This window comes from Scardinius erythrophthalmus, assembly GCF_964197995.2.
Source record: "Scardinius erythrophthalmus genome assembly, chromosome: 4".
NCBI classification, from domain to species: Eukaryota; Metazoa; Chordata; class Actinopteri; order Cypriniformes; family Leuciscidae; genus Scardinius; species Scardinius erythrophthalmus.
Genome location: NC_138224.1, coordinates 30,382,084 through 30,402,528, shown reverse-complemented (window position 1 = coordinate 30,402,528; position 20,445 = coordinate 30,382,084). Strand labels below are relative to the sequence as shown.

Below are 20,445 nucleotides of genomic sequence, written 5' to 3'. Positions count from 1 at the left end.
AGAGACTCAAAGTGCTAAATACTGGAATTATCCTTTAACACGCCCATCTTGGTTTTAGTACAGGAATGCAGTCAACTATATTTTCCAGCCGCTGAATGATGTAGACTTTTCCAGATTCTGACTAAGCTAGCTTGCTGCAATAGTGACGTCACATGCATGCAATGATTACAAATGTAAATAGGGATGATTGGATTGTTAAATTGTTTAGCAATTAGATTGTTTTTTAGCAAGTGTGACTTTTTGGATGGTGAGTAATATTACTGAAATTTTATTAGTAATTGGTTGCACTACTAGTTACCAGGGAAAGTAATTGTATTACTGTGCATTACAAGTACTCATTGGAAGTATGATGCCCCATGGGTTAGAAGTAAGTTTAAATAACTGATTAAAAAATATTACAAAATCCTCTTTTTATTCCAAAAAGGAATACAATTTAATATTTTATTTTCATTGTTTTATTCCAGTCCCCAGGGGCCTCATTTATAAAACTTTGCGTAGGATTTGCATCAGAAGTAGCGTACGGATGAAACATAGGACGTGCGTACGCACAGAAATATTCGGATTTATAAAACCGTGCGCACGCACGTCCGACGCATTTTTCCCTTAATAAATCACAATCAATTCTAAATGTAGCGCAGCTTTTGCGGCTTCATGTCACGCCCATAGTTGCCCATAAATAGTCCGTGAAACGCCCAGAATTAATATTCATCGATTGCGAAATCATGGCAAACACAGAGAGGAAAACCAAGAAACGTAACTTCACTCACGTCATTACGCATTGTGATGGCATCATGGCATTTTATTACCATCCATTTGATTGCATCTGACAAGCTACAGATGTGTTATGAGGATGAATTGCATAACATGCCAGTATTATTGCAGAACATATTTCACTTTTCTTTTTGCAAATATGTGTTAATTTGAATTTCTGTTGTAATCTTCGTTTGATTTTGTTTGTTTTACACTGCAGATCGATCAAACGGGTGTTCGTGTAAGCTGTTAATTGTAAGACTTGCTTTGTGAAGTCTTCATGTTATTATGAGAGGCAGTATTGCCATTTCTTTTACACAACGGTCTACAGTTTCACACACTTTCACGTGTTTCTTCCATCTGCCGACGGTGTCGCCATTTCTCATTTCACCCGTTTTTGTGCGTTCGCCTGGGTCAGAGCTTGCGTGAAGGACCGCATATTTTCCCGTCAAGTTTGCTTTTTATAAATACCAATTATTGCGTAGAGAGTGGCGTACGCCTTCTTTTGTGCGTACGCAACGTTTATAAATGAGGCCCCAGGACACACCTCCCAGAATATTTTAGATGACTCCCTAATTAAACACTAAGAAGCTAAGTTGAATCAGGTGTTTTAAATAGTGAGGCATGTAAAACACCTCAAAATTCTGGTAGCCGGGTCCCCAGGACTGAAGTTGAGAACTGCACTTTATGTTCTCAAGTTATTTTGGTTGCACTTAAAACAGCAGTGATAAAAAATAATAACAGATGCGGGGTAGCTTTGTCAGTTTAATAATAATAATAATTCGTTACATTTATATAGCGCTTTATCTGAGACCTCAAAGCGCTTTACATAGAAGGGGGGAATCTCCTCAACCACCACCGATGTGCAGCATCCACCTGGATGATGCGACGGCAGCCATATTGCGCCAGAACGCCCACCACACACCAGCTTACTGGTGGAGAGGAGACAGTGATGAAGCCAATCAGTATATGGGGATGGTTAGGAGGCCATGATGGATAGAGGCCAAGGGGCAAATTTGGCCAGGATGCCGGGGTTACACCCCTACTCTTTTTAATGAAGATATGTGTTAATACTCAGACTGGCATAATTTTTACTTTCAGTGTGCACTACAGGGTCATCACCACAGCACCCTGAATGTGAAGACAGCACACTTCTAGTAGACCCAGTGTCCAAAAAAAAGAGGGGTATGTTGATTTTAATTTCAACTGATTGATGGTTAATATGTTCTCCAGTTGCATTAGGTTTCTATTTACAACATGATTTTTGAAGCATTTCAATATACTAACTACGGAAGATTATTGAGATTATTTCAAACATTGAATGTCTCAAGCTGATCTCAAGGATCCGTATCTTGGACCGATTAAGCATTTAAGCAACTTCTTACTAGTGAAATGCTAAGATATATGATGTAGACCTACTTGTTCCCTCTACAGGTCACATCAAGAGGACAGCCTGGAACAAACACGAAATCGATGCAGTAGAGAACCACATGATGAGGTTCATAAAGAACCGCAAAGTTCCAGGGAAGGCAGACTGCGTAAGGTGTTTGGAAGCTGAACCATCTGCTCTAAAACAGAGAGAATGGTCAGCTCTGAAGTTTTATATCAAAAATCGAATTTCTTCTCTACAAAGAAAAGATCTAACATGCTAATATGGAAGTAAAATAATGACAAATGTTTTTGAAACTAAAAAGCTTGTTGAATTGCACTAAGTAAAAATATGCAGTGCATTAACCCTGCTTGCATTTTAATGCATTGTATTTTCAGGCCTTGCATTTTTATGGGCTGAAATTCAACATGGTTGTATATTTAAGCTGTGAATATTTCAATGCAAAACATTTCACACGTTTTCATTCTTAAAAATTCAATAATCCATATTCACCTTTAAGATTTCAGTTCCAAAATGTTCATTCTGTTTAAAAATACAACCTATAATATTCGACTGGCAATTTTCGGCCTATTTTATTCCGCTTCCACAAATTCAGTGGTTCAAATTCGAACTGCAGGAAAAGCAGTAGTTTGCCGATTGATGATCTCCATAGCTGTTAGTCGGCCTCACCAGCAGGGGAGCAAGCAGCTGTTGACGAAGAAAACTATAGAGCAACGGGTGAGAGACTCACTCATTCGTCGACCGAGATTATGTTATTCCCCGATGCTGATGCACAGATCAAACGTTAAATCTGAGGTAGTAGACATATATTTCTCTCGGTTGTTTAGTTTTCTTAACTGTATATTGTGGCGCTGTGCTGCAGAACTGGGGATTCCCTTAATACATCACTCTCCAGGATTCCCCTGTGGTCTCAGGACACTCAAAGTTACTCAATGGACAAAATACAGTGATATAAAAGACCAAACTCGCAGGCAAGCAGATGGACTCAGAATAACGTGCAAAGCTTAATGCTGAGCGATTCCCAGTGATAGACTGGCATAAAGTTAGCTTGGCGTTGGACATTCGCACATTTAGGGACCGTTTCTAAAGTTACATACGACATTGGTACACATGTTTCGAACTTCAATAGCATTTGAAGAGAATGACTTACAGTCATAAAACCAACTGTAAAGTGTTAATGTAGGTGCCATGATGCACACTTTTACTTTACCGTTGGTTTTATGACTGTAAGTCATTCTCTTCAAATGCTATTGAAGTTCGAAACATGTGTACCAATGTCTTATGAGAGACGGTCCCTAAATGTGTGAATATCCAGTTTCAGGCGAACTAATGCTAGTACTTCACTGGGAAACGCTTAGCGTGAAACTTTGCGCGTTACATTCATATTCTGGTCCATCTGCTTGCCTGTACAACCGAGAGAAATATATGTCTACTATATTATTATATTAATATGTTACATGTTGAGGTACACTTGATAACAGTAGCTTGCTACGTAGCCAACACATTTAACATATCAACACTTGTAAAGGAGAAATAAAATCATTGTAAAATAAAAAAAGAAAAGTTTTGTAACTATCTCATTTAACTGAGAAACAACGTCGTTGTTTAAATAAAACACTGTTAACTAGCTGACAGGCATTAGCTCGGTCTGTTCGGTAATAATAATAATGATAAAATTGTCATTTTGCAGCTAATTCACAAACTTGTACCCTCGATTTACATTATTTAAACTTTTAACAAGTCAATCATTTACTTATATGATGTTAAACAAATACACTTTAACCACAAATAAACAAAAAGTGTTTTGTTAAGTACTAACACTTGAAAACAGCCACGTCTCCGTTTTCCGCCATTTTCAAATATAACGACGACAACTCCTCTCCCGTGGCATCATGGGATAGTAAAGTGTCCATCGTATGCGCACTTCAGAATCTCGCCGGATGTAGTAGGTCATCCGGGTACTTTTCGCCTACTGTTTTTCGAATTCTATGATTTCGGACATACTACTCTGCTCGCGTACTGTTTTTCGCATACTATATAGTAGGGAAGTATTCGATTTCGGACGCAGCCTTAGCCTTTTATGTTCAACCACCCCTTTAAAGTGTAAGTTGCAGGTTAACCACCACAGCCAATTAATGTGTAAATTAAAGTGCTCTATATGTATATATTTAATTATTTCTGTCTTAAAATGCGTTAAAATAACATTTATTGGGGTTTCTTCAAAGGTAGCGTGTTTTTTCAGTAACTGGTGATGACGTCACAAGAGGAACTCGCAACCCATACTCTGCTAGATTAATCTAGCAGAGTATGGGCCCGGTTAAAAAAGTGTGAAAATTAATCGTAAGAAGAAGTTTATATTAGTTCAAGTTTGCTCTGTGTGGATGCCCGGTTAAAAACTCTAGGGCTGTGGTCCATAAAGAATTTGATGGTTTCCCACATCCGCAGTCGTTCTCCAAATAGCCATAATACAGTAAGAATTCTTACTGTATTATGGCTATTTGGAGAACGACTGCGGATGTGGGAAACCATCAAATTCTTTATGGACCACAGCCCTAGAGTTTTTAAACGGTCAGACGTGAGAGAGGGGAGGAAATTGTCAGGACCCATGGCACTCAAAGAGTTATTAATGCTTGGTGTGAGGAGAATGAGTGGAGGGTTGGCCAGGTGTCGGCGAGTAAAGTTAGCTACGTTAGAGCTAGTCTAGGCTAGCCTGGTGCAAACTTAACCCGGATAATATAAGGGAACAAGCCAGTCTTTTCAAAAGTTTGCCATCATGTAGAATAGCAAGGAGGGACAACGACTGAAGACATTATTTACTTACATGGTGTCAGTCCAAATCAGAGCTGTAGAGATGCACACACTGCCAGGCACGAATCGCTAGTCTCATCGACGCCTCAAACGTCATGTAATACACTTCCTCAATCCACGCTATTTCTCACGATTTAATTAGCTATGTTTATTGTCAGAAAAGAAAAAGAGAGATCGATGTCCCCATCACTGTGTTTGTGTGGGCTATCAGCAGTGGAGAGTATGTGCTGCCGTGAGGTGAACGCGTTTTGTTTAGTGGAACAGCTCGACCTGCGACCGGCTGATCTGACGTGCCTGAACCCGTTTGTTTTGCGAATAGCTTATTCTCATTTCAGGCAGGATCACGGTCCCTTTGAAGTCAGCACACACGAGTATGTTTACAGTTGAGTTATTTTATCCATAATTTTTTTTATCAAATAATACATACAACCAACTTTTCTGTAGTTATGTAAGGCATCTATAGCTATGACTATGCCGGTAACTCTACTAGTGAGTTATGACGTCACGCCCCATCTAGTGGAAGGGAGCGGGAGCGGTTAAAACCACTGTTAAAAGTGCATACTTTTCATATTATATTCAGCATTTTGGTATAAAAAACAATGGTGGGCGGTTCTTATCTTTATGTTTAATAAACACATTGCATTATCTTCGTGAAAAATTTAACCTGCAATTTACACTTTAAGCACACTTCTTTTTCACAAGGGAAGCTCTGCAGTTTTTCTGATAAAAATCACATTTTACTTTGTGGTAATTATTTTACAGCATACACTAAGATTTATCTTGAGGTGACTTATATGTTTGAAAAGAGGTTGGGTTTTGATAAGTTTGGCTTAATGTACATTGAATTTATATGTAGTTTACTGTATAATCACTATTTGTGTACTTCAAATAGTATGTTTACTTTCTTACAAAAGGCACATCAATGGATTTATTAATCCACTTAAAAAACATTCTTGACAACTCTATTTATCATTGGACGTGAAAAAACATGATCTGTTGTTTCAATATCATTATTAGAATGATACACAGTAGAAAGTCAGCACAAGATTTAATGTCATTTAAATTATTTAAATTAATCTGTTTTGCTGTAGGTGTGTGTGAACTGAAATGTAAAATCATGATAACTGAGGCCTTTTCACCTTTTGTCTGTGATGCTCTTGCTCTTCTGCCTCATTCCTTTAATTCAGTTCATTGTTCATGATCATCAACGCCTGATTTAAGCGTGAACGCAAAACCTGAAGGTGTGACTTTCCCTGATCTCTATGATAATGAGTGCTATAGTTATGCTGATTGGATTACAGCTAATGAAACTTATTACATCCTTTAGGCTACATACTTTAAAGTCCAACTGAAATCAAAATTGACCCTATTTACTTTGTTAGCGCATATTACTAGTCTTGTGGTGAACAATTAATCCGTGCAAGTAAATACACAGAAAAAAATTGTTTGCCGTCGTAATCTTTAATCAAAGTCACTTCCGGTCTGGAATGGCGTTCCTTCTCTGATGACGTAGGTTTGACGGTTTGGGAAACGCTTAACCACTCCCCTCAAACCGTTACCCCTCATTTACACTGCACACGCCTGCGGCACATTACGGCTGCGACAAGGTTTTATACACGGGTTTCATGTATACAAACAATACCGGATGCGCGCGCATCCAGGAGGCAGAAAACCGCTAGCTGTTATGCCGAGTTCTGTAAAAGAACATTGTAATTAACGTAGATTTCGCATTGTTTGTAATTTCTTGTTGACTCAATAATAAACTGCAATTTCAGAGTTGGATCTGTTTGTTTGTGTTTCATATTAATATAACATTATGTAAAACGTCCAACTGTTTACGAATCAAAATCCGGACATACTGTGATGTATGTATGAATTATCATGTTAGACTAAGTTAGTAATGTAATTAGGGTGACCACCATCAAACAAACCAAATGTGGGACGATTATAAGTTTGTGTGGGACAATGTGGGACATGTTACCAACACCAAAACATAACCTGAAACTGTTATATAATGTTTATCTAGTTTAATAAAAACATTTGTATTCTGCCTTTCAGCTGATTAAAAATTCTTTGTTCTTTAGTTCCTTTCCTTCCAGAAAACACCATTACATCACTATGTAAAATAACATGTCTTTATTTTACATGTCATTTAAATTCAACATCACTAAGTCCAAAGGTAGCAGGCATCATAAGCATATATATATATATATATATATATATATATATATATATATATATATATATATATATATATATATGTACCAGTCAAAAGTTTGGAAACATTACTATTTTTAATGTTTTTGAAAGAAGTCTCTTATGCTCATCAAGCCTGCAGTTTAGAAAAAAAAAAAAAAAAAAAAACAGTAATATTATGAAATATTATTACAATTTAAAATAATGGTTCTCTTTTTTAATATACTTTCAAATGTAATTTATTTTTGTGATGCAAAGCTGAATTTTCATCAGCAAGTACGGTCCGTGTACTTTTTCGTTCATTCATTATTCTTTTTCGGAATGAAAGATGAAATTTAAAAAAGGGTGCAGCTTTGTTTTTTGTTTAAAATAAAAAAGCAGAAATGGCTATATTTTGTTTTCAAAATGTATTGTTGTCATCAAATAATAATAATAGAAAATTGGACGACATTTCCGATCGTTTTTTAATTTGTAATATTTATTTGTACGTTTATTGTATTTCATTTGACTGATCCTATCTGTACCCGAAAGTAAATTACACCGTCGTGCGAAGTCATATAGCCGATATGTCGGACATGTGACATGGTCAGACATGTATTTATCATTGAGTCCAGAGAAAATTTGGTTGCTAATGCGGGGCTAGCATGTGTTGTGGTGTCTCATGAATGGCTGTGTGCTGCCCTGAGTCAAACTTGTGTTAACCCCATCTCTTTATGATGTTCTGATGCAGAGACCTATCCCTGCCTCTGCTTAATAATTTTTATTTTTAAAAATTAAAATAAATGTATTAAATGATGTTTCTGCACAAGTTCAGCAGACAGTGAGGTTCGGGTTTGTTCCGATCAGAGCTCGTGAGCGGAGAGCTGAATATTCCGCTCCGCTCGCTCATTCCGCTCAGGGTCGCTAGCTCGCTCAACCCAGAATGGCCTGAGCCTGGTTCGAAAATATGTGGAATAAGGGCTGCCTCCGACTAATTTTTTTTTTCTAGATGACTAGTAGGCTAGTTGTTAATTTTAAGCCATTCGTGGACAATCGCCTCTTTTAATTAGCCTACTTAAATATGCTATAAATATGCAATTGGTTGATAAAACATTGATCAAAATTAAGATACAATTTATACAAAACGAAAATCTTTTAAAAAGAGTTTTCTACAAAAAAAAAACTTAATGAAGTGGTCAAAATCATGTTTGACCAAAACCAGCGCCGTTGCTAGGAGGGCGCCAGCGCCTCTGCCTCGCGAGTGGATGATAGCCCTGAAGACGCCTAGCAATGATATACCTTTAGTGGTAGTATACCTTTAGTTAAGTTATACCTTAAGAGTCTTAGTAGCGCGCTAAGAGAACGCAGCCCACACTGTAAAAAAAAAGTGTAATTTTACAGCCAATTGTCTGTATTTTTTTACAGAATTTTACCGTTTTGTCATTATACAGCAAATATCTGTAAAATAAAAGGCATTTGCTGTAATTTAAAGGTCCATTGTTAAATTTACAGGTAATTGCTTGTATTTTGGTTTTACAGCAATTTTGCGTTTTTTAAAAGGAACTTGTCTGTATTTTTACAGAGTTATGTGTAATTTTACAGAAATTATAAGTAATATTTTACAGATTTTTTCTGTGAAATTAGAAAACAAAGTAAAGAAGGTATAACTATGCGGAAATCAGCATATATTCAATATGTTTTCCTTACAGATTATTAAGCATGTGGGGGCTAAAGTGAGTTTTTTTAAGGTTAAATAAAAGTATTTATACCATAGACTGTGATTTGTACATACAGTACCCTACATAGACTACAGTAGGCCTGAATTATTTTATTTTATACTAATTTTGATCATTATTTCATTGTCTTATTCTCCCATAATTTCATGTATATTTTATGAATATTTTTCCAAATATCCGTTGCTTCACATTCAGGGCTTTGTGTGTGTGTGTGTGTGTGTGTGTGTGTGTGTGTGTGTGAGAGAGCGCGCGCGATGACGCAGGTTCAAATTCATTTCCGCTGTTTACTCCCGCCCACAACAGTTAACGTTAGCGGATCAGTCGAGTTTGGGCAAGCGGGAGATTTGAATTCAGTCTACTCTCGTCAAGTGGATTGTTAGATCAACAGGGTTTCAAGGCAATCGTATTCGTCAAGAGCAGCCGTGAGCAGGAGCTATGTTTTTAGTCCGTCCGTTTGGATTCTTCGGAAATAACGCCCTTTTCAGTGAGCCTTGTTCGTCACAGCGAGCGGACATCATGCCAACCGATCACCGGCTGAGGTAAGAGTCTCATTATACTAAGTTACATGTGAACGATATTTTATATTACATTTGTGTTAAGTTTACAGTTTTCAAGCTAACGTTAGCATACTTAAATGATGTTCAGTTAACTGGCGAGAGCTGGAGGGCAAAACACTGAAAATGTAGCATGCGTCTTTACATTTTCCATCTGTTTTAAGAAAGATCTGTTGAACCCACACCTCAAAAGACCTAAAACGAGCTTTCGTAGACTTGTTATACATATCAAAGTCCGTTTAATTGTATATAAAATCTTCGTTAATACGCGATAGTAACGTTATCTGTCAGAAAAGCAATCTCTTAAATGGCGGGACATTTTGAAACACTGCCTGGAAGCTGAAAACTCTTCTCTTAAAAAATATCCTTGGTTTTAATTATAGTAACCACGTTTTTGGCGGATTTTTATTACTATTTTTAATAACCACAGTTATACTACAAATAGGCCTACCATGTTTTTTGTTTTTGTTTGTTTCTTTGTGGTTAAACCATAGTTAATTTTCGTAAGGGTTAACGTGGCTATCAAGACTGTTAAGAAAACGAATTCAGTAAATACTGTAACTTACTTGATACAGGAAAGCACATGAGACTAGAATATGAACACAACATGATAAATTGCATATTCTGGCTGCATCTGCTTGCCAACACGTAACGTTAGCTATAGAATGCATAACGTTACATGTACATATATTAGGCTTATAAAATAAAAGTTGATAGAATGTTTGTGTTCTGATGAAGAAATGAACTTATCTACATTTTGGATGGCCTGGGGTCATCATAGTAGCCTTTTTCATAGGATACTTTTGAACATTGGTTATGAAAATTGCACTGATCCAGATGAACAGAAAGTTAACTTATACCCCTAGGTGTCTCAGCTCAAAACTTCACTGTTACCCTTTCCTGCTCAGCTTCCAGATCATAGTCAGTTGAGGTTTTGCATTGTCCCAGTGGAACATATTCTGACATGTGTAAATGTAATACTGAGTTGTTAAATTTTTTTTTTTTTTTTTTTTGTGATTTCAGGTCAAGTGGAAAGCAGAATGATCATGGCAAACAAGGTATGGGAAGAAGTAATTTAAAATATTGTTATGGCTGAGTCTTCTGATTCCATATGATTGCACTAAAAGTGGCAGAACATTTAATTTGTTTTATACTGTATTTTCCCATGTGAATATTCATTTGATCCTTGTGAGGCCACTGTAGCTGCACAATGTTTGGTTTTACTACAGTAAGACCACGATTGTGTTAGATTCCACCCATCTATTTATTTATTATTAATTTTTTTTAATTTTTTTTTTAGTGTAACTAGGCTCTGTCATTTACAGTAGAAACATGACTTTTCCTATCACTTAATGACACAAATCTCTACCTTTCATTCCAGCCAGAGGATCTGATGGTTGCTGCTCGCATCTCAGCCTACCTGATGGAAAATTCCTGCTGGATGAATGACCTTCACCTTCAACTCAACCTTGCCAAGACAGACCTGCTTATGGTTTCAGCCAAACCATTCTTGCTGTGTGATCCTGCTGATTTGCCTTATACAACACCAGAAAGATCCGGCCCTTCCTATCGGAGCCACACAACTCCTTGTCTAAGCTCTTGTTCTATCCAGACTGGACTATTGTAATGCTCTCCTGGCAGGCCTTCCAGCATCAGTCAAACCTCTGCAACTGATCCAGATGCTGCAGCAAGACCTAAACTCACTGCTTCAGATCTATGTGTCTCCAGAAGCTTGTGTTCTGCAAGTGAACGGCGCCTTGTGGTGCCATCATTCCAAAGAGACACAAAATCACTTTCACTGACATTTCCCTGGACTGTTCCCTGCTGGTGGGATGACCTGCCCAACTCAACACATTTTCAAGAAACTGCTAAAGATCCATCTTTTCATAAACACTTGACCCACTGTGCTACACTAACTGGGACTTGTCACTGCACTTGTTGCTTCTATTGTTCTCTTAATATAAATATAAAGTCTTTTAATGTTGAAATTTTTACATGTTCTAAATGATATACTAAGCCTGTATTTCCTATCATTCACGTATCTTGATGTTCAGTGTTTGTTTAATGAGTAATACTGTAAATGTGCAGGTATTCCGTACTTGTACCTTTAGTTAATTTAACAGAAATTTACTGTACATTTGCTTTTATTAAGTACTTAATTAGAGATTGGTCAAAGTTGTGAAACTGGATCTGCAAAAAAATAAAAACTGTAAATATACAAACTTTGTATTTGAATTTATGGACTCATTACATTTTTATACATAACTTCATAGTTATTTTACACAGGAAAAACTATATATTAAAAGATAATTACTGTAGATAGACAGAGCATTATTATAAAATAACTTTATAAAACCCTAAATTTACCACGGTTTTTTCCACGGTTTAATAAGCCATTATTAACAGTAATGTACTGTAATTTTATTAATTTTGACCGTAAAGTCAATTCTGTATTTTTACGGTTTTTGCCTGTAATTTTGTGAAATGGTAATTTGCTGTAATTTAACAGAACCCGTCTGGAAACTTTGCTGCCAGAGATTTACCGTTTTTTTACGGGATTTTTTTTTTACAGTGCAGGTATGATGCGTAATGGAGATTCCAGAGCGCTCTTCTTTGGTCAGAACCATGGAGAGCGATCGCGGATAGGTCCGTCCTATGCACCGAAACTTTTAACTATGCAACAAAATATTTAAAGAGCATCAAGCTATTAAAATCTAGATTACGTATACGCACAGATAATATAACAGTAGGCTATATTAGTCTTTTTTTTATTATTAGGTTAAACAGTGATTGGATAATGTTTTTAATTTAAAGTTTTTAATTTAAGGCCCACCCACAATTGGTCTGGCCCATCCAAAACTGGAATCCTGGCGCGTGCCTGGGCTAAAGCAAAGTTTTTTTGACTGCTCACTCACTCTTGAGCGTCTGGCGCGAGTGATTTCAATGTTAAGTCAATGTAAGACGCGTTTACACGCGTCTAAATGTCCTGAATGAGGCGTTGAATGAGGCGTTTAGCGCGGAGCGGTAGACGCGAATGAGGCGAATTGACTAACACAGATTTATAATGCATCTGTCTTTTCTATCATTTCACTGTATCTCAGCATCGCGATGTAAAGTTAACGTTATTACTTTAACAGCAGCAGTAAAACTGTTTCTACTGTGATGGTTTAACTTTGCAATCAATCCGTGGTTCAGCAGAGGCTGATATGACAATAGATGACATTGCGGCTAATTTATCTGATCCTGTCCATTAGCTTTGATCCATGTACGGCTTTTCAGAATGTCACCAAGTACAAATATTTAGGCCTATGTAATATTTCAGCGCGAAAACTCTAGCTAGCTAGCTGGGAACAATGAAAAGGGTCCAGAGCAGCATCATCATATTTTACAGGACCGTCACAAAAAAAAAAAAAAAAAAAATGCAAATGAGAATGTTACTACAAGTACGATGGACGGCAACTCCCAACTTCAGCAGAACTCACAGTCCCAGTTTGACTCAAATGAACAAGGACCACAGTGTTGGGAAAGATAAGCTATTAGAGTAAAAATATTGCGTTAGGCTACTTCATGAGTTAATAAGAAAAAAGATTTTACAATTCCTGCAAATGCAGTGATGAAGTTCATGTTCTCATGATTTATTTTTATGAATAAATGTTTCAAAACACCCCCCCCTCTCTGTTTTTTCTCAAATCGCACCCATATATATATATATATATATATATATATATATATATATATATATATATATATATATATATATATATAAGTAGCGATAGTTCATTCTAAGTTTACTCAAGTGGAAGAATGTGACTAATAAACTAACTCAATGATAAATACATGTCTGACCGTGTCGGACATTAATAGGTTACATGTCCGACATATCGGCTATCTATGACTTCGCACGACGGTGTAATTTACTTCCGGGTACAGATAGGATCAGTCAAATGAAATACAATAAACGTACAAATAAATATTACAAATTAAAAAACGATCAGAAATGTCGTCCAATTTTCTGATACTATTATTTGATTACAACAATACATTTGGAGAACAAAATATAGCCATTTCTGCTTTTTTTCTTTTAAACAAAAAACAAAGCTGCACCCTTTTTTAAATTGCATCTTTCATTCCGAAATAGAATAATGAATGAACGAAAAAGTACACGGACCCGGTACTCCAGTCTTTGGTGTCTTATGATCCTTCAGAAATCATTCTAATATGCTGATTTATGATCAATGTTGGAAACAGTTGTGCTGCTTAATATTTTTTTTATAACCTGAGATACTTTTTTCAGGATTATTTGATGAATAAAAAGTTAAAAAGAACTGTATTTATTTAGAATAGAAATCTTTTGTAACAATATACACTACCGTTCAAAAGTTTGGGAACAATAACTATTTTTCTTTTAAGAAATTAGTACTTTAATTCAACAAGGATGCGTTAAATTGATAAAAGGTGATGGTAACGATTTATATTGTTAGAAATGTTTTTATTTTGAATAAATGCTGTTTTTATGAATAAATGCTGTTAACGTTTTACTCAATGAATCCGGAAAAAAGTATTCCAAAAAAATATATTAAACAGCACAACTGTTTCCATCATTGATAATAACTGAGTATCAAATCATCATATTAGAATGATTTCTGAAGGATCATAAGACACCAAAGACTGGAGTACTTGCTGATGAAAATTCAGCTTTGCATCACAAAAATAAATTACATTTTAAAATATATTAAAAAAGAGAACCATTATTTTAAATTGTAATAATATTTCATAATATTACTGTTTTTTTTTTTTTTTTAACTGCAGGCTTCATGAGCATAAGATACTTCTTTCAAAAACATTTAAAATAGTAATGTTTCCAAACTTTTGACTGGTACTGTATATAATTTATTATTATTATTATTATTATTGTTTTTAAACAGTTCTGACCAACTCCAACTAAAACCCAACAAAATAAACAATGAACAAATAAAATATAAAACATGAAATTAGATCATTGACAGTCTTATATATTAAGAATATATAAAATTTTTTAGAAAGGATGTGAATTAAAACAACCACAGCAGGCAACAAGTTGATAAATTCTGTTACATTTAAATTTACCAAATTATCTATTTGTTTTCTGACAGGAAACACATGGAACGAATACACCGCTCCACATTTTGATTGACAGCCGTCACAACCTACTAGTGACCGTGTGTACTCCTTTCCTTTCAACCATTGGATAGGATTTAAAAAACGGTTGTTGTATTTATACTTCTGACGAAGCGCCGTTAAATATAGGTGAAAACCTACGCCACATAAAGAATAAATAAAACTTACTCTCAGCAATGGTGAGATCTTGCCGGATCCCTACGCAATACATGACGATCTTTGGATTGAGGATGACAAGAAGTGGCCAGCAATTGTATGGCCTGATATATATAATTATCTTATTCAGACACCAAGTGTGTACAAGAGAAATGATTAGAGCGTACAAATCCCTTGATGCATACAACTACGTGCTATGTGGTCATGTGCAGCTCATCAAATTATGAATAGAAAGAATATAACATAGGCCTACAACTTCCTCCTTCTGTCCCACTCTTCCATTTGCCTAGATTTGGAATTACTTGCAACATGTATAATTTAAATGAGCAGATAAAACACAACAGATAGGCCTGCATGTAAATAAATTACGCAACAACTCCTTGGTATTTTGACTTAGCGACAACACCACCACTATGCTACTAGCCTAAACCCTTTACTCCAGTACGAAGACCGCCCCAGATAGCATACATATCCGGGCCTCATCTGGGCCAACTATGGCACATGTGGCTCAGTTCTGGCAACGGCAAAGGTTATATGGGCCGTCTCTGGCCCACACACATCAAGCCGGTTTTAGTGTGAGTCGTGGCATGCTGTTCATGGGCCAGATCTGGCCCGTGTGCAACAAACCGGCTTTAGTTTGAGTCGTGGTTTGCTGTGTGTGGGCCAGATCTGGCCTTTGTGCAACAAACCGGCTTTAGTTTGAGTCGTGGTTTGCTGTGTGTGGGCCAGATCTGGCCCGTGTGCAACAAACCGGCTTTAGTTTGAGTCGTGGTTTGCTGTGTGTGGGCCAGATCTGGCCTTTGTGCAACAAACCGGCTTTAGTTTGAGTCGTGGCTTGCTGTGTGTGGGCCAGATCTGGCCTTTGTGCAACAAACCGGCTTTAGTTTGAGTCGTGGCTTGCTGTGTGTGGGCCAGATCTGGCCCGTGTGCAACAAACCGGCTTTAGTTTGAGTCGTGGCTTGCTGCGTGTGGGCCAGATCTGGCCTTTGTGCAACAAACCGGCTTTAGTTTGAGTCGTGGCTTGCTGTGTGTGGGCCAGATCTGGCCCGTGTGCGACAAACCAGTTTTAGGATTGTTGTGTGTGGGCCAGATAAGATATTTAGTATGATATTAATTCATAGTTATTAAGTTTTAAAATGTAAAAGAAGAAGGCTGACTTTTGTTCTTTTCCCTTTGTTTGTCTTAGATCTGATAAAGAATCATTGGATTAAGTCATCCTTTCTTTTTCATAATCCGACAGATTTATCTGTATAATTAAGATACTATTCTGTTCTTTAACTTTGACACTGAACTTGAGGAATTCTAGGTAATAGCAGTCATTCTGGTCATTCATTAGTAATCAGTAACCTAGATATGAATAGCTTATTCTAGATTGCCAAGGGCATGTTGTTTATTTGTTAATTTATATATTGGACAATGATGGAAATAAACTAGGATACTGACATTTGCAATTAATGTATACAGCCTTATGAAAAGCAGCAATCAATTAGATCAAAAGTAATCAGAAAAAAAATTTCAGTCACCTGCAACATCTGAATATTCAATCAATAATTTTTTTGGACTAATGTAGTTTGCACATGCACACAGATTATCTGTTATCTTTGTGGGCACTCTCAATAGACATCTTTAAATGTGCAGTCTGTAAGAATGTCTGTGAGCTAGTGGTGGAAATAGGTACTGCAGTCCAAATTCAAGTTATGGGAGATTGTTGTTTACCCCGTCCCCTCCTCTTCAGACTCGACCCTCATGCAGGTTGCCAGTTTAAGGTCACGCAACAGGAACGAGCGCAATTGACAATGGAAGCCGAGGAGACTTACTCATAAGTTTATGAGTTGATTTATCCATGTTATTATATGCTCTTGGTCATACCCTTACAATGACCTGAGTCCGCCAGCATTTTTTTGGTGAGCACAAAGTCAGCGGCTTGATACAGTTGGACCTAAACTGGGAACTTCCGCCAATAGCTTTATGAATTATGAAAAGGTTCCTCCAGTGCGAAAGCCCTTAATGACGTTTGTATACCAGTTAAAGGCAGTAATGCACTAATCTGGCTTTAACACACAGTTGTCTTCATTAAAAGTAGGAACACTTCTTATCAGTGCTGATGCCACCAGTGCTGATTTTCCATATCGGAAAACTTTAAAATGGCACTTTATGACAAAAAGATTGCCCAACCCCTGTTGTTGAACAATTTTAAAATAGTTTGCACTGTCACTAATTTGTAAATGTGATGAATGGAACCTTTTTTTATCGATTTATAATGTATTAAGTGGAGTAAAACATATTTTAAGGCAATCAGTTTGCATTGTTTTAACAAGATGTATAATTAAATACAACTGAAATTCCAAGTTTCAGGAAATATTCCATTATTTAGCCAGTGGCGTATCCAGGACATTTTTACTGGGGTGGCCAAGATGGGACACAAAACTAGAGTGGGGTGGCCATATATACTATAAAGTAATGTTATGTAAACCTTCAAACTCTTATGAACAATAGAGGATTTTAATAATAGTAACAAAGTGCAAACTTTATTTTTAAATAATGGTACTATTTCATAAAATGTAAGATACAGTCACAGGCCTATTTAGGAAATGTGTTTACTATAGTCTGTTATTAATTACCGTAGTGGGGATATGATTTACTCAATTAACTTGTCCATTAACTTGTCCGAAAATGCATTTGTGTTTAGGCTATCTGCAAAAAGGTTTACATACACTAGATTGCAGTCTAGGCTACTGTTAATGTAAATATAATGTTAGTGGATTGTTTTTATAGTCTACATTAGAGACCTGCGCGGGACGGATTTCTCATTTAATAATTCCTAAAAAGCTGACATCTCAGTTCATCGCCATCTCACAAATCTCTGTTATTATCAATGAAACTGGCTGCATAATTAATCTTTCATAATATCTACACTTTGTTTGCTATAACCAGATGATTTGCCAGTATGCAGAATTCAGCACTGAACAAAAAGTTAATTTTGAGTGGTGAGGGGATTCTATCTTAAATGCATCTGATTGGCCATTGCGTTCAAGAAATCAACACAAATGTCTGTGATTGGTTACATTGTTCAACGTTGCAAACATGTTATAAATAGAGACTCTGGCCTGTAAATCGTTTCTATTTTGTTTTAGTTTTTCTTGTTGCTTTTGTGCAACAGATGAATGACAATTTATTCGTTTTTATTTGTTCAATTTATAGATAATTCTGTTTTGCGGGAGTCCCGACTCCCGCGAATCGACACGCATAAACCGCCCGCGCCCGCACTCGGCCATCAGATCTATATTCCCGTGCCGCACTCTGTTGCGTTGGGTCCCGACCATACCTCTCAATCGACTGATTCCAGCGTTTTTAACGTTGTTGTATTGTTGCAACTGTGTGACCGTCCTCTTGTTTCACGGACCAGCAGCGCGCGTGCTCTTATCTCATGGGTCATCTGACCTGCATGGCCAAACGTCCGCTGAGCAGAAATCAGCTCTCACAGTCTCAGTACGAACGTTACTGTGTTAGTTAAAAATGTGAAACTGGCCTTAAATCAGTTGATCAGCTGTCATCACTGATTGACAACCTTTCTAGTTTCTTGTGTTGACGAACTTGACCTACCTATCAGATCTGGGGTGGCCACAGGGGTGGCCAATGAGCTTTCAGGGGTGGCCCCGGCCACCCCAGGCCACCCCCTAGAATCGCCATTGTATTTAGCTCAACTTACACCACTAAATAAGCATTTGTTACAGAATTATATTCTTTCATTTTACTAAGTTAAAGGCAATCACTTTGCATGATTTTTTGAGGGAGCTTATAACAATTTACTGTGTAAAAGAGTCTGAAAGCACAGAATAAAATTAAAAATTGTGAGATGGGCTTATTGACAAACAAAAACAAAGTTAAATACAAATAGGTTAAATGTAAAAATTGATCGTGTGAACATTACATCCAACAACACAACATGTTCTTCCCATAAATCCCATGACTTTCTTCTGTTATGTAACTACAAAATTGAAAAATTACCAGCAATATTATCTGATTTTCACAGGCAATCCCTCTTGGCATGATATTCTTTGAGTCTTTGCTATTCAAGCACAACTTTTCACCTCATAAATATTTTATTTGGAATAACTAATATTTTATACATGTGTGTGCGTATGTGTGTGTGTATATATGTGTGTGTATATATATATATATATATATATATATATATATATATATATATATATATATATATATATATAGATATATAGATATATATATATATATAGATATATAGATATATAGATATATAGATATAGATATATATATATTAAATATTACAGTTATTCCAAATAAAATATTTATGAGGTGAAAAGTTCTGTATCAAACTGTAATATGTAACTGTCTATATTTTTTCATAATTGGTTTGATAAAAATATCTTGTTAGTTAGTCAGTTTATCAATTCTCAAGGTTTGTTGTTTTCATATAAGGAGTTTTTATATCACTTTCAATTTCCTGTTTCTCCCAAAGAATTTTCATTATTTATGGGTTCAATCCCATCAGGTGCTCTTGCTTTATTGAGAGGAACTCAGTCTCTGCAGTCTCTATGAGTTTGGTCAATACTCCTGTTGGCAAATTGTGCTTTGCTTCTCCCTGTAAAAACAATCGATCAGTCCGTTCACTTTTTCAGCAAAACATTGTTACTTTACCGTCTGTGACCGCTTACTGGAATAATGCAGTTCCACATCTTTTTCTTTTTTTTAACCAATAAAGTAAAAGAGATTTCTTTTAAAATAATTCATAAATACTACCCTGCAAGTCACTACCTCAAAAAGTTCAAAAAGGATATTTCCTCCAGTTGTTCTTTCTGTGACAACTCTGACGAAACTGTAGTTCATCTTTTTTTTTTTTTTTTTTGGTATTGTCCATTTACCAAAATGTTTTGGCAAGATGTCTTAGGATTTATAGGCCTGAAATCTATAATGAATGTGTGTTGTATTGGAAGGATGTGGTCCTAGGCTTTGTAGATTATAATCAATCTAAAAAAAAGGTCATTTTTATGTAATTAATCTGATTAGCAAAGTTTCATATTCATAAATCTAAATATTTAAATATGAAACCTCTTTTTCTTACATTTTTTAAATAACTTGAAAAATGCCTCCTTTCAATTAAGTTGTCTGAGAACAAAAAGGCATTATCTGTTTGCAGGGGTGTAGTTTGTGGGGGTTGGGGGGGAGATAACCCCCCCAATATTTAAATCTATGCATTACAACCCCCCCAATATTTATACATGAAACATGAAAAATATGCAGAACCCAAACTTCAACCCCCCCAATGTTCAAATCAAATCTACGCCCTTGTCTGTTTGTAATTCTTTTCCTTTTTTCAGTGTCATGTAATTCTCATGATTTATCAATATGTTTAATTTACATGATTCCCCCCTTTGTGATTTTATTTTTATTTTTATTTGTTTTAGTTCTGTTGTTGTCTGTTATTATGTATATTTTTGTAAGCATAAAAAAAAAAAATCCCTCTTCGGAGCATCACAAAGTGGTCTCACAAAATGGCAATTTTACCCATCAACCACCGCGGCGCTAGAGCCGCGAAGCTCTATTAACCAATCACAGCAGTTTTATTATTATTAATAATTGAATGCCAGGATAATTTAACAAGGTATGCTGTGTGATGATATACATTTTATATATGTATAAATATTAAAATATATAAACTTTGCTGCCAGACTCGCGTGCA

General features: G+C 36.2%; 1 long non-coding RNA gene across 1 annotated transcript in view; it reads left to right on the top strand.

The window, feature by feature from the left end:
* LOC308690179 overlaps positions 1–20,445 on the top strand; it is a 1,067,189-nt gene that overhangs the window by 13,940 nt on the left and 1,032,804 nt on the right. The gene's annotated exons all lie outside the window — the stretch shown is intronic.